At 33.8% G+C, this 17104-nt stretch overlaps 1 protein-coding gene across 1 annotated transcript in view; it reads right to left on the reverse strand.

Annotated features, from left to right (window-relative positions):
- LOC117223779 (uncharacterized) overlaps positions 1-7567 on the reverse strand; it is a 94085-nt gene extending 86518 nt beyond the window's left edge. The window contains exon 1 of the mRNA XM_033476280.2: positions 7170-7567. The gene's annotated coding sequence lies outside the window, so the exon portion shown is untranslated. The remainder of the gene's footprint in view (positions 1-7169) is intronic.
- Positions 7568-17104: the final 9537 nt, after the last annotated feature.

The following is a 17104-nucleotide window of genomic DNA, read 5'->3' on the forward strand; positions in this document are numbered from 1 at the left end:
AACCTGCACGCAACCTCAAAACTGAAACCAGAGGGATATCTCCTCTCAATAATTTTAATAAGTAAAAGATAGTATATTAGTGTTCTGATACTGCTTTGACGTTTTTGCTACTTTGATTAAATTATCACTTTACAGACAGTGAAATTAAAACATGATTTAAGTGCATTTTTCTGCAGATTTATGTTTGCAATATCTACAGAATATCTCGATAACGACGCAGACGATCTATCTCACTCATTGAAATTATTAGAGGAGATGCTTCTAGCACGATTCTAGAACATTCATTGCATTTTCCTGTTACAGTCAAAGATATGAAAAATGACGAAGCTCGAAGTCTCATTTTTTAAATGACATTTTCTTGTTGTTCGTTTTATTTCAGTGGGATTGAGTTAGAGATTCCGAGGGATTCATGCTAATGGCTAGACCAGAGAAAAATGTACCGTCACGAATCACATCTACGATGATTATCCATTCAATCAACCCGAGCTTGTAACTTTTCGACCGATAAAACTTCGCCATTACCGTTCGGAGCGACTTCTTTTCAGAGCAAATCGTCTGAAAATAAATGAATATTATTACTCTTGCAGTGTGCTTCATAGACTTTTATTTGAAATATTTTCACTGTTTCGATTTCTGCCTTTTAAGGATGCAACATAGTAAGCAAAAAAAAATAGTTTTTGTTCTTTTTTTTCCATCCGACTGTAGAATGTTTTAACTATACTTTCTGCAAATGTTCTTTCCTCGAAATTCGGAAAAATAACGAATATGCAAACCAATTAGTACGATGTTCCAGAGTTCAGAAAGTTGGTCAAATATGTTCGAAAATGAACCATTTCTACCTTTCGTTGCAACTCCAACCAATTACGATTTTTGCAAGGCTTCCTAATAAATGTTTGAATAGTAACAGTACTTTCAATTATAGTCCAACAAATTACGAGACAGGTCTTTTACTTATAACGCAAAGTAAAATATTTTTTATGCTCAAAACTGCGTGATCTAATATAAAATGAACTATTCATTGCCAGAAATACTATGATGACAAGTTCAATGAACATTTTCTCCAACGAACGTTTATACTGTCATTTATACCAATTGCTGTGCCTTTGGCCTGTTTTCGGGCACAACTAACCTACATTTATCGAATAATTTTATTTATTCTTAAATGAAAAAATTTAACATGTCACGGCAATTGATGATCCCACACCGGATCCACTACTCTAATTGGCGAATTTTCATCATGAAATGTCAGCTAGTTCCTGAGTGCTATATTTTAATATGGAAACCTGAAATAGAGGTGTATATTGTATATACAGTGACTCCCATTAATATTCAGACACGTTTAAAAACGCAATAACTTTTTTAAAACTAGAATAAACGATTTGAATTTTTTTTTGATGATAGAGGGACTGGTATACTAGACAATGACTAAACTATCTTGTTACAATTTTGCTATTACTTGGAATGACAAAACAAAATAACTTTTTTAACTTTTTTGTCCGAGCCTATTTATTACGAAAATTTAAAAAATGCGTTTTGTAGATCTCGGTAAGTTATATGCATGCTGAAAATTTCATCGTAGTCAGTTAACTTAAAGTCAAGTTACAAGCGTTAAAAGATTGTAAAAACTGTACATTTTTCATTTATTGGTCGAAAGTGTCAAAAATCGGGACAAAACTGCGATTTTTGCGATCTTTAATTGTTTACAGCTAGTACCAAGGTCAATAGATATCGGCAACATTTTCAACATGCATAAAACTTACCGAGATCTACAAAACACATTTTTTAAATTTTCATTATAGGCTCAGATGAAAAAGTTAAAAAACGATAGCTTTTATTTTTTTTTGTCATCCTAAGCAATAGCAAAATTAAAAAAGAGCATTATAGCTATGGTCATCATCTTAAAAAAAAATTCAAGTCGTTTAGTCCAGTTCTGAAAAAGTTATTGCCGTTTTAAGAAGTGTCCGAATATTAACGGGAGTCATTGTATGTATTTTTAACATAACACGGACCCTTAATCGACATTTTTATTCAATTGCTTGGACGTCACAAGAGGAAAGCATATTGTTGTTCAATACGGTGTACTCTCGGCAGGATATCGAAGTACGTGTTAAAATTTGCAGTAACACCGAGAGAGAAACAAAATTAAAAGAAGGGTAATTGTTTTTATGAAGGTGAAAGTAAGAACCCGGACTCGCCAATTTTCCTCGGACGGTTTGTCGTGCAGGTGTGCGCACGCGGTGCAATTTAAATCCATTTTATCATCGTTAGGTTCATCGAGTTCCCCGCTCTCGCGACCGAACACGTCTCGAACGAGGAAATTATTGGATCTGTCCGGAAATTGTGAAATTCCCATCGGCATGGCAGCGAGATTCCGCAGCTGATCGTGCCTCTACCGCGTTTACGCGTGGTTTCTAGGAACCTGCGAAAATTCTCTAGGAAACTGATGTCTTTTCACAGGTACACAACCATCCGACCAATCGAGACTGTAGCAACACAGCTACGTTTCCATGTTTTCTGTTTTTTCAAATCTCTCTCTACTTTTTTTTTTATTAACTTTTGATATTGAAATGTGAATTTCAATTTGTTAGCGAGGAATCTGATATATTCAGATAAAATGCAGGCACACGAATATGTATGAATATTGATAAAAGCAAGATATTTTTATTCGGCGAAACCTGAAAAAAGATATATATATATATTTTTTCAGGTTTCGCCGAATAAAAATATCTTGCAATAAAGTTATATCCCTCGCATACGTGAAATACTATATTTTCAAATTAATTCGTCGAAACTTTTCGAGGTAATATCGTGAAAGTAATTCACTAACAAAATTTTGATTGCATATTGTGTCCCCTTTGATTAATTATTTCTTCATTTCATGCCGTTTGAATCAATTAATATGTCTTGCGAAGGAAGGTATGAAGCTAATTTTATCTCTGAGTGTACCTTGAAAGAGAAAAGTCAGTTCATAAATTTGTCGTATTTGATTTTAATATCGTCTCATTTATCCGGGAATGCGTTTCCAGCACAGTGCCGCTTTTATGTAAAGTTTCATTTTAATAAATTACTCCATTCCAACGAAATTGAAGAGAATTTTTTTTCCAATACTCACAAATGTCTTTCAATTTTGTTAATGCGGACGTGTTTTTGTATTTCATGAATTTATGGATATCATAAATGCATGAAGATCTGACGTTGATGTGACTGCTATAATATAATAGAAAATAATAGGTATCAGCGTCCAGTGTAAAACAGGTATATTTAACAATATTCGGACAGACTAATTTCTTCAGTGACAAACCAGACTATACCGATTCTCGAACTTGATTAATCTCACGCAACATATTCATGTTATGCAAATAATATTAAATATTTTGATCAAATCTATATTCCGAATTTTCTGCAAACTTTTCGCATGAAACTTTATGCAGATAATTAAGCATGCATAGTTTCCAAGCCACATTATTGTACAGCCTGTGCGAACGACGAGTCCTGGGCTTTATATTTCCTACGCAAAATTTATCTGACATTAATCGTGAATAGTTAACGATCAGGATTTGAAGCTAATTATTTTTAATGAAACTTTTTGCTTTCTTTATTTCGTGTGTAAATGTAAAATATTCTTAAAAACTTATGTTATTACCAACAGTAAATTGATACTACGTTTATCAATAAGAAAGCCAATATAAATAAAACTGAATTGCTAAAATTTCACACAATGTGCATCACTCACGTACTGTTTCTGGAAAATGGGCTATCTATGGCTATCCTTCGAGACATTATTAGCGTCGGGTGTGTAGAATTGTGTAATCGTTACATCATACAAATGCTCATATCCTTGGCAAAGTGTCAATCAACATTTCGAATAGACCATAGAAACATCTCATGCCTCCCGTTGTCCTAAAAACGAATACTTTAACATAAAAAAGGGCGAATAAAGTGCAACGTATAGCATCGAGGAAACTATTGAACCTAATCCAGAATGTTCCTTTGTTGAAAGCTTAGAGATTATAATACGGGAGACGTATTCCGAGCAATTTCGAATGTGACTGAATGCAAACAAATAAGTGATAGCGACACGAGGGAATTGAATCGAACACGGCCATTCAGTTGTGATCTATGCCTTTTATTTGGATTCCTAAAATACCTTATAACGCTGGCACAATGTTGCATTATAAGCTGTGCGGAAAACAGGAGAAAAATGACATAGGATTAAAAGATACCTGTCCCGATTTGTCCATTTACGTGTTCTCCGGCACGTAACTCGTTCTCGAAACTTTATGCCAGTTTCGTTGGTATCGATCGAAATTTGTGTTTACGGAAATTTTGAAAAATTTTGCAGATTTTCATTTTCGAGAAAATAGCGAATTAGGTATCTGTTGTTATAGTTATGCGAATAATATTTTGAGGAATCTTTTTATAAAATAATAAAAACCGTTGATACAAGAAGCATGTTCAATATTGCTTTTTATTCGCCAATTTTTAAAAGCAACAACGTTGACTGAACACTAAAAGTGATTGATGTGTGTTGCTTTGTAAAAATGACTAAATTAAACTTACTTAAATTTTCGCTAATTTTCTTATAATGCATCCTTCAATTAAAAAATTTATTCAATCATTCACTTTATAATTTCAACAACTTTAAAATAAGGAACGTAAAATCGGCCATTTTAACCGGTATGATAGACTTTTCATGTTAGATTGCATACGTGAAACATGAATTTAGTCTTTTGTCTTGTTATCTTTCTAATAATGCGAGCTCGTATTAATAAATATATTTATTGTTTCATAAAATAATATCGGCTTTCTTCTAATATGAAATGAATTATACGCATTATTTGTTACACAACACACTTTCCCTCTGAAGTGTAACTTTGTTATGCGTTCGCAGTGAATTTCGCATGCAAGTTCATTACACCGTGGCGAAGCTTCTAGATACTTTCATCTCAGGCTAATTAAAAATGGATAATTTAAATTGTTCCACGTCTAGTTTATCTTTCTAACGAAAACGTAAATAGAAGCATCGTTTTAACCAAATAATGTTGCAAATAATCTATCTTTTACTTTAAAATCATAAAATATCGTTGGATAATTTTAGAAATTATAAAAAAAATATAAAATATAGGAAAAATATATATATACAAAATATGTATACAGAAAATATATCTTTTAAAAAATATAGAGGAGAATGATTTGTGAATGAAATTAAGGAAATATAAAACTAAAAAATATTGTAATTCATATTCTTATGGATATCTTACACTTTACAAAGTTTGGAATAAAAGAAAAATTACAATGTGTTTGAATTCTGAGAAATGGATTTTATAGATGCGAAACTAGTAAAATATCTGTTCTAAGTAGAATCAGTGAACCATGGAAAGACATATTCGTTGCTTTGGACGAATTTCCAAATTCGATTTCCACGAAAACGAAGCTTCTTGAAGAACGTCTCAACTCAAATTTTTCCGTAGACAATTTAAGCGTACTGAATATTTCATTCTTCATTTTCCTTTCAAGGTATATCAGTTTATCATAAATTGCGACGTCCTCTCGACAGTCACATTTTCCTTATGGAAAAGACGTGACGACGCAGACGTTGTCTAAAGAATGTAACAAAGAAGAAAATACCTGTATCATTGACAGAATACCTTTACGAATAAGTGTCACCGCTATTTTAATATAAATAATGTAGAAACGTGATATTATTTGTATCAGCCGTGATGGCCAAAGCCTTTAAAACTTTTTCAATGTTAATAAATCATTTGCATACGGGATGTTTCAGATAGAATGTCGATAGTTACGTAAGCAAATTAAAATCTCATAATTCACGAAAATTCTGATAAACAAAAATTTTAAACGTTCATGTTATATTTCCAATACTTATTATGTTTTAATAAAATGCTTCCTATCTATCCTGTTACCACAGAAATTCATTACTTCGTATTGAAGACGTTGCACATATTGAACAATTAATTAATACCAATTCGTCGGAACGCGGTGGCACCAGATTCACGGTTTTACTTTCTGCTGGTTAGGATTCGTACATTGATCGATGAATTAATTTAAATTGCCATTTCCCGTCTTGCTACGAGGTAACGCACAATCGCTGAGTCAATGTCCGTGCGGAATTTAATTGCTCCGCTGGCATGTCACACTTCGACCGATTTGATAGACAAATGCTGGGAACATTCGATATACCAGGATAATTACAATTTCAATATTTCAGAAATGATAACTTATTAATGATATCAGCAATTGCAATAACTGATATTTTAATGACGAAATTATTACGGCGTTCTAATTTCCAAAGGTTCAGTCTTTTAATTAAATCAAATCCGCAAGCATCGAACACCGAGCATATAACCTATTTGTTAACAATTTTATTTAAAAAAAAAGAATGCCCTAACGGAAAATTCTTCTACGCTGAAAGATTGATAAAGCGTGTAAAGAGTAACTTTCTACTGCAACAGAAAATCGATGAAGATAATTCATCGAGCATCGGTGCACTCAGCTTCTACATCCGATCATTGCCGGTAATTTTTGCCCCTGCATTTATTTATGAATATACCACCGTATTATCCGCGTTCCGTACTAATCCGATCTAATTTCTTCAAGAAAAAAGATGGCAAGATCGATGGAACCATAGATCGGCACACGGTGCAAGTAGAAATGCTCGGCAATAGTCAGACAAGTCAAATAGTTCCGACGAAAGTACGCGTGATCGATAAATATTCAAATCATCTTTCTTCGGAAAGAAAATTTCAACGTAATTTCTCTGTCATTATTACATAAACAATCGTCTGGTTTCATTTTTTATTACCGGTTCGCTAGAACCACGTATTTTCGCATGCGACTCTCCGTAACTCATCGAACGACTGTATCAATTCTTAGCTTTGTCTTACATATTAAACGAGAGATCGTTCCATTCACATTAATAAATAAGATATATTAACTGTCAACTACTGCCAACCTTTATCGATTTATTGCCGCTATCGCGTGTGAAGCGGTTTCTTTAAACGCTCCGAGAGCTAGTTCGGCGTTCCACGTAACTCGTTCATCGTTAGCGGAATATTCAAGAAAGACATTCGACAGTGCGCGGCGAATCGCGCTGTCGATTTCGGCAAAAACCCTTTGGAATTGGAATCAGCTGACAGCTGGGTCTCGCTTACCTTTGTCCTGAGGGAGCATTGGTCACGGGTGTGCCATCGAAATCGCCTAACATCCAATGTACCACTATTAACCCGGCCGGGAAGCTAGCGGCTCGTTAATATATTATTGAAACGTGAACCGACAATCACGCCGCCCGATAGCCACGATTCCGGGTATTCCCCAGCGAGTGATTGGCAACGACCGGTGTTCAAACGAGCCGTTCGTAAAACCGCGTGACGTCCCGTCAGCCATTCATTGTGCCCCGTGTTCCCTGTGCCGTTTCAACTGAGTCGATTTCGCTAGCGAATGGACTGCTCTATCAGGTGCACATATTCGTTGCCATTTTTGAGAACGAGCCCCGCAAGATGTCCAGACGTGAACGCGTTTCGGGACTGGCACCGACTGAACTCCTGCCGACTGGCAACCCGTAGGACGATCGCACCATTCGCTCCTGCGCCTGACAGTTCGACGACGTTGCTGCTCCGATGGGGCAAGTACACATTCTATCTGCCATTGGTATTGCAGAAAGTTGACGAAGTTTCTTCCCACGTGAACTTCGTCTGCCTATATGCTATTGTCTCGCCACGGCCCTGCGTTACCGACGCTATGGTAGATAACGGACGATGGTATGAGTTTTATTATCGACTCGATGCTTTGTGACCGACCGTGGAGAACGGCGCAGACTTGGCACAGACTTACGGATCCTGAGTCTGTGCTAACGTGCACGAACTCTGGAACTACCGATAACGTTGGGCGCGACACAGAAATGATAAAAGAGTCTTAGAATTGTCCAAACTCTATAGACAGAAAAGTCCATGAGATGCAATGTCTGTGCGGATCATAAGGCTGCGGTTCAAGTCAGAGATGAATATGTATCAATCGTAAAAGAAGGCAAGGCGTGTTGTAGTTTGCATCGTTATTCTTTGCTTTTGTGTATTTTGTCTAATTATGTCTACTTTTGTCTATGTTCATGTTTGTTGTGCTACTTTTGTACGATAATACGGCAACAGTTATATAAAACTTAAATACAAGTATCTATTTTTTGCATATTAGAATGTCAGCGTTAAAAGGAGCCGCAATATGTCTCGTAATCAGATTTACTAATAGGTTGGAATTTGTACAAACGAGGTGTAGGAGTAAACCTAGCGAGCCCCCGATATATTTTCGTGTCACACGAAAATTTAAATTCATTAGTGAGAATCAAGTATTCGGTATACTTCATTTTTATTATGACATGCTTTTTGGTTTCGAAATCACAACTGCAGACTAAGTATCAGGGTAGACAAGACACCACATGGGGTTTCGTGACACGTGTTCTGAAATACCGACATCGCTAAAAGGACTATAAAGACTACTATTGCTACTGCAGCGAGTACAGTGACCAATTAACGTTACATATAAATAATAAGTTACATAATCCGTAGTATTAACCTAAAAATAATGAATCTGAATTAGTTTAATAATAAGTTTTTAATAATTAGTTTTTAATTATTAGTTTCAAATTATTCTTCAAAATGAATCCGATTCGATTGCAATTGAAATTATGACTGGCCACGATTGAGAATTGAATACGCATGAATTTGAATAAATTTGATTACTCGAAAAGGAACAGTATTAGCAATTGAATTCATGCGGAAAATGCGAATTATTGGAATATATATATTTCAATAATTCGCATTTTCCGCATGAATTATATATATATATACAGGGTGTTCCACAATTATTTTAACAGCCGAAAATGAGGGATAGCTTGTAAGGGATATGTTTGTTAGAGAAATATGAAGAATATTATCAATAAGATACTCACCCATTTAGTTGTAAAATTCACTTCATGTATCCGACGGCGACGAACAGAAGGATGTCTCCGGGCAGTCAATTCATATGTTGACCTTGACATAACCTTGACATAACCTCGATATAACCTTGACATGACTTTGACATGACATTGATGTGACCTTGACATGACATTGACATGACCTTGACATCACCTTGACATAACCTTTAAAATGTCACTATTACGTAGTAAAAGAAAATCCGGAAAGTTCTTGCTTCGTGATTTGTTCAATACTTCGAACGAGGCTCGAGTCCGTCCCGACCATCTGTTAAAGCCTCGTGCTGCGGGCTCTCGAACTTCGCGCCGTCACCTCTCATTGGTCAGTGTTTTCCGTTAATAACTCGTAAACAAAGCCGCAGATTGCATTTTCGCAAAGGAAAACGTTACTTCAAATGACCTCAGCTACCCCTCATTTTCGGCTGTTAAAATAATTGTGGAACACCCTGTATATTCCCGTCGTCCAAATAATTTCTAGCACTCGTAGTAGAAATGAAATATACAGGATATTCGCTTCTTGCTAACGTGCCTATTTTTCGTGAACTATCGGTAATGCTGAGACAAAAAAGCCCATAAGATGCATTTGCTGTACGGATTCTAAGACTATGATATGGGGCTTCGTCACATGTCCTGAAATACCGACATCGCTTGAAACCAGTGGTTGCTAACGCCCTCTACAGAATTATTACAGTCAACCAGTGAACTACATAACGTTACAACACAGAAAATTAGTATCGACTTTACAGTGCTGTTTAATATTTTTACACAATGTTGCTGCGTCTCAGTTCGAGGCTTTCCAACTCGTTAATGTTCGAGGAAAATAGCTGAAAATGAGCTCGAAACCTTTCAACTCTTCGAATCTTGGAGACAAACTTGGTGACTGAAAATTCAGACCAGACATCAAATTATGTTCTTTTTAAATTTTATTTCATGGTTTTATATCATCTATAATTATTTTCAACAAATTATTAATAATAAATATGGAAACGTTATTTGTAAATTATAGACATATGATATAGATATGAAATTATATGTCAAGTTAACATTTCTAACATTTGTTGATAATTTTCTAAAACTAACTTATTCTTATGCATCATAAGTAGAGAAATATTGATAATTTTCAATTTCATTTTAGTGTTTATTGACCCTTGTAACAACGTTACAAATGTATTCCGAAATAAAATCGTCGACTGTTATAGTTAATATATGTAAGAAGTTTTATTACAGATAATTCAATTTTAGTGTAAAGTAAGTTTGAAACCCCAGACGACTGATTGGCTAGGGGGTTCCACTAGTAACTTGGTTCTGCCACCAGGCCAATCAGGGAGCTCCTTGGAGGATTGACTCTGCCCCTTTGTTAGCTAGCTCTCGACCTACAGCCCCTCGGAGTAACCCTAGAGCCCTTGCAATGCATGGTTATCGGTCGTGGAGGTTGACTCGTGTCTGGGGTTTTTGTTGAGTCTAGGGATCAGTTTAGTAGACCATCTGGATGTCTCTGCGATCTGTGGAGGTCTCTGGTGAGCTCCTAGAGTTCTCCAGGGCAAATTTAGCTTACCACAATGAAGTTAATCATCAATATTTGAAAACTCAAGTGCTTGAAAACAATAAAAATAATAATGATAGTGTGGCGGACCAGACATAATAAAAGCCACGTACTCCAAAAGCGGGGTGTGCAGATGCCTTTTTCGGGTTTTCCCGACGCGAGGCGTACACACCGCCATAAAACAGTAAAAACGACGAGACACAGCTTCGGACCTTAGGTTCCGGATCATCCCGGTCGGAAAATCTTCGGGAAAGGCCTTCGCCCTTCCCAAGGATCTTCCCTTACCGATTTTAATACGCTCTCCCCAATAAATACGAGGACCTCTCGACCGGGAGACGTTAGTTAGTTAGTTAGTTAGTCAGTTTTCCTCCGACTCTCGACGTGTTCGTATCTCTGTCTCGCCCGTCACTCGCTTACCTTTTACCTTTTACGTATTTTAAAACACACTATACCCCATCGCCTTTTTTTGTTACAAGTTGTATTAAAGTTCTCGTTACATAAAACCAAAAACTCTCTCGGATTATTTTATATAAACCGTCGCAGTAACCCCTGCGACAAACCACAATGAAGTTAATCATCAATATTTGAAAACTCAAATGCTTGAAAACAATAAAAATAATAATGACTATTTAATATCAACCACTGATCATGAAACAAGATCGATGAAATTTTCTGAGAATATATTGACGTTTATCTGTTTACTTTGTTGTTAACAGTAAAGTCAATTTTACTGCAAATGTTAGTTAATTAGTTGGAGGACTCTAAGGAATGAGGGCGTTTCTGGCGAGAAATTGTGTTTGGAAGTGTTCGATTTCAAAGATTTGTTCATTAAAAATTAATTCATTTTTCGTGTTTTTTATCCAATTATTGCGATCTAAGGTAATTTATTGACATATACAGTCATGTTTATAGATTCTAAAATTGCAATGAAAGGAAAAAGCACATTTTTCGGGAACACTGATATCGGTGCGAACCCTTCAATTGTTACATCAAGACTAACGATGCAAATAATATGTATATATTTCGTATGTTTATAAGTAATTTTTACTTTATTCATTTGAACAGCTAACATTCAGTTCTAGACCAGTCTGCGATGTAATTTATTGTACGTGCTTAACCGTACTCCATTCACGTAGATCTAATGGATGGGGGTTACCGCTGGTTACCCTTCTTTCTTTAATTTGCTTCGGATGCGCAATTTCACACGATAAAACTTCTTCCTTCGAAAGTTACACTCACTTACCTTAAAACACTGTCGCCATTTACTTTTCTTTGGGACATTGAACTCCAGCGACTAAATTTTTTTGGTTTCCGTCGCCTTAAAACAGTTGTAATTAACACAGCTTGGACGGTGCTGAATTATCATGCTAATCTACAGTGACCGCTAATGTATCTCAGTTGATTGATTACATTTATCAGTAGAGACTATATACATAGATTGTGTGCACTTGTGTCGCGAATGATTGAACGAAACTGGAAACGGTAGAAACATTAGAAAAATTTTAATGTACCTGTTATATTAATCCAGCCTTACAGATATTTTTCCAGATTGAAGTTAGTATCATCTATTTGGTTTTTATTATGCAATAGAAAGATGTATTTGCAAACACAAATTTTCTCGGAAATATTTGATTCTTATGTACTGTCTAAACTCTAAACTGTTTATATTAGTATTATTTAATAATTATATATATTAGTTATATATTATATATATATTATATATTACTTATATATATTATTATTATTATATATATTAGTATATATTAGTATTATTTAATTAAGATGACACACAGCGTCCGCGCATACTAAATTACAGTGAATTCTCCCCAATTGCTGCTCATATTGTACACAAAAATGAACAATTCATAGTTACCAATTGCCAACAATTATAAAAACAGGGTGCAAGGCCAAACTGTTCATTTTTGTGCACAATCTGAGCGTCAATTAGTGTATATAGTAATTACTGTAGTAATTACTATAGTAATTAGTGTAATAGTGTAATAGTAATAGTAATAGTAATAGTAATAGTAGTAATAGTAATAGTAATAGTAATAGTAATAGTAGTAATAGTAATAGTAAGTAGTAATAGTAAGCAATAATAGTAATAGTAATAGTAATAGTAATAGTAATAGTAATAGTAATAGTAATAGTAATAGTAATAGTAATAGTAATAGTAATAGTAATAGTAATAGTAATAGTAATAGTAATAGTAATAGTAATAGTAATAGTAATAGTAATAGTAATAGTAATAGTAATAGTAATAGTAATAGTAATAGTAATAGTAATAGTAATAGTAATAGTAATAGTAATAGTAATAGTAATAGTAATAGTAATAGTAATAGTAATAGTAATAGTAATAGTAATAGTAATAGTAATAGTAATAGTAATAGTAATAGTAATAGTAATAGTAATAGTAATAGTAATAGTAATAGTAATAGTAATAGTAATAGTAATAGTAATAGTAATAGTAATAGTAATAGTAATAGTAATAGTAATAGTAATAGTAATAGTAATAGTAATAGTAATAGTAATAGTAATAGTAATAGTAATAGTAATAGTAATAGTAATAGTAATAGTAATAGTAATAGTAATAGTAATAGTAATAGTAATAGTAATAGTAATAGTAATAGTAATAGTAATAGTAATAGTAATAGTAATAGTAATAGTAATAGTAATAGTAATAGTAATAGTAATAGTAATAGTAATAGTAATAGTAATAGTAATAGTAATAGTAATAGTGTAACAGTAATTACTGTAGTTTATAGTAATCACTGTATATAGTAATGAAACTTCTGACTGTTATAAGAAAGTGCAGCATTGTTTAAGTATCTTTTCTGTAAACTAGCGTTTAAAGTTGCGAGTTTGCCTAAGTCTTTGCCGCTTACGTATTATAACATTTCCAACGATACGTCGTCTCCAATTATGATGAAGTTCCGTTGCCATGAGTATCTACCGCAGTATACGTTTTCATTATCATTTTAATACTTCTAAAACAGTTAAATAAATTTCATTTGTTTGTAAAAATTTACTAAATACGAACATTTAACATAATGTTCTGGATACAGATTTCTCTAAATCACGCAGTTGACGATCAACTTTTCAACGAAGATTAAATTCATAACGATTTACCTTCACGAAATATAATACGAGTATTTAATCCTCGCACGCCAACAATCAATCACTAAATATTAGGGATAGGCGGGTACCCGAAAATTTTAGGTACTCAAGCCTTGGGTCGGGTTGAGCGTAACTCGGGTCGGATTGGGACCCGAAAGCTTCTGATATTCATACATCCGAAAATTTTGAATCCCCGTCATCGAACTCGAATCGGGTAGTGCTTAGGTCGAGTCGGAAGCCCTAAAATCTATTAGCACTACCTGATCTGACTTCAATGTCGGGTACCTGAGGGAAAATACAGGTATTTTCCCGAAATATCACTTAAGCTTATTAAAAACATTTGTTAACAAACTTATGTTATTAAAAACATTTCATTAAAGCTGCTAATTGGATTATGTCTTCGTTATACGTAAATCAATTCACATGCAGATGAAATTGAATTATCTTTATTGTTGCACTAATAATAATCAATACAGATAAATGATAAAGCAATAACAATAAGAAGTGTAATATCTATAAGTAAATTAAGTATAATATTTAAAATAACTAAAACATAAAATAAAATAATAATTATTTTATGCAAAAATATAAATACAAGTATAACTTTCGAAAAATAATAAAGTTTTCGTAAATGTTTGCAATGCAATGAATTATGCACGATTATGTTGTTACAATAAAATTGTATGCAACATAAATACGTATAGTCCTCACGCGAGAAGGAGGCCCCACTGTCACAGCTAGTAAGACGGGGACTGTAAACACAAAAGTGCCTTCTTCTCGTGTGAGGATTATGCCTCGAGGCATGCCTTAAGGCCTCTATAGGCCCATGTAACTTTCAAGTCACAAGCTAATATAATATATCCACATTTTACCAAATAATTTCAGTTTTTTTCACAAGGCGATGTGTATACGTCTTAATTATATAATGCCTCTGAAATAACCAATAACAATATTGATGACGGTTGGCAGCACCATCAACCTGAAATGTCAAAATGAATACCTTCCAAGTTGTCTGCAGATAGAAACCAAAGGGACCATTTTGTGCAGTTGAGATTATTTGTGCTTTTGTCGGTGTTTACTAAATAAAAAAAATGCGTATATAATAGCTCTGGGTTCGTATATCAATAACAATTTATTTATTTGCATTTTAATAATCATTTTGTTACTATTTGTATATGATACAGTTTTGTAATTTTCAGGTTACATTGGGATATTGTGGTAGATTCGAGTGTATTTAGGATAATAGTTATGCTTTCTTCTATTTTCAAATTTATATATCAAATATCCAAAATATGGATACAAAATCATATAAAAATAAAAGAGGAATTAGAATTAGACCCATTAGCGGTAATAGATCCGAAGATTCTTTATTAGATTCTTTATTTCTGAATTTCACGCTTAAGCATTTATGCACACAAGTGTACTTCAAAGTTACAAATTGAATCAATTATAATAAAGTTGTTTAAACAGTTAAATATTTTTTTAATTAGCATATATAGGTTTATAATAATAGATTTTCCGTTGCATAAATTTTTTTATATTTAAGAAAAAAATTCGGCCCATAGAGGGTTAACATGACAAAAAAGTCGTTATCAATACAAATATTAATTTAAAAAATGTAATGTTTGCCATGTATCCACTATTACAATGAAGAAAGTTTCGACAAATATCGAACTATTATGGAAATCGTGTATAGCCTTTATAGGAAAACCACTGTAATCAATAATTCCAAATTTATGGGTTAGGTTAACCTTTTTTATTTTGCTGGTATTGCGTTAAACTATTGCTACGATAACTATCGATAGCCGCGATTCACCTTTGCTCACCTTACCTACGCAATTGAAATCGCGGAAAATGTTAAAGGTCGTACGTAGGAAACTACGCATATTAATTTCTCCAATAAATTCGGTCAATTTTTGTCTCAATTTATGTTTTCCAAAAAATCTGTTCGTTGCTGACGAATTCTATATATTATCATACATATCTGTTATACATTTTCTACAACGTTTTAGTTGATATAGTAAAAATAATTCTTGATGGTTTTAAGAAATTGACCACTGTTGTATTTAAAAAAAAATTAAAACCACTTTTATTCGAAATAACGCTATTTCAATTATAAGATGTTGAGACCAGAAATTCTTTCCACCGTGGTGCAGTGCTGCGGAAGTTGTTGCGTTTCTCGAATGCATGTCTCGAAAAGCGTTATATTGTTGAAAAAAATTGTGAATATTGGTGACTATTTGACACATTAAAGGCCTACAAATGCATCGACTGCAAAATCACAGGAAAACAAGAATTCAAATAAATCGTTGAAAATTGAATGCGTTTCATAATAAGTGCTCGTTTAAAAAATTTCAATGATTCCGATAGGGATATCATTGGAAATCTGAAATGATTAACGACAGCTTTGAAGTGTAAACATTTTTCAGAGGCCTAGAAATTACAAAAAAAAAAATCAATAGATGCGTTAAAGTTATTAATAACATGCTCAAGAACACTGAAAATTACGGAAAAAAAAATATCGAAGGTGTTGAGAAAAAAAGCGATTGACAAAGGGAAACGCTAAACTCTTTATGAACTTATAACAAGACATAAAAATTATTGTTCTAATAAATATAGTACTCACTTAAAGTAAAGGATCATAAATACAAATAATTGATTAGTTTTGACTTGAAGGATTTGACATCTCCACATTGATTCGTTCAAACAGAATTAGCTCTAGCAGAATTATCTAACAAATAGAAAGATACGATTAGCTTGTAGATACAATTTCAGATCTCTAAAAAAATAAAACACTACAATAATAACTATTAGTTTCTTCGAATAGTAATTTCCTTTTTCGTTGAAGAGGAAAAAATTGATTTAAAACGGAAGACGATTTTTTGGTATGTAGAGTAAAAATTCAATGATGCATGGACTATTTGGTTCTATAAATTGTCATCTTTCTGGTATCTAACCAGTATTAACAAAGTATTAACATAGAGTACTGAATCAAGTGTTTCTTTAAGAACGAAATTCTTTTCCGAACAACTTAATATATGTAAAACTTAATACGTAAAATAACTATTACTTCGAACTAGAAATTGAAATAGCTTGAAAATCCAAAAATCTTTCGTGACCGAATCTGAATTTTCCAAGCTGTCTAATCGCCTCGTGATCCTTTCAACTATTTGCAAACCTTTTGCAACAGGATTAGAATTCGCTTAGACCGAAAGGATTTAAGTCTGTAAGTACCGTTTGCTATAATTTAAATATTCCCTAACCCATATTTCCCTGAAATTCCCCCAAACAAAGGTCCCCGGAGGGTGGAGGGGAGAGGTTGCAGCGACCATCGAAGGGGGGTAGGTTACCGCGTGGGAATTCTCTCTGAGTACCCCCGCCCGGAGAACACGGACTGTCCCTGGGGGCACGCTGAGCCCCTTTCCCCGCCCACGTTCCCGATCAAACCGTCCACGGTGTCCTCG

Source organism: Megalopta genalis, chromosome 6 (assembly GCF_051020955.1).
Source record: "Megalopta genalis isolate 19385.01 chromosome 6, iyMegGena1_principal, whole genome shotgun sequence".
Taxonomy (NCBI): Eukaryota; Metazoa; Arthropoda; class Insecta; order Hymenoptera; family Halictidae; genus Megalopta; species Megalopta genalis.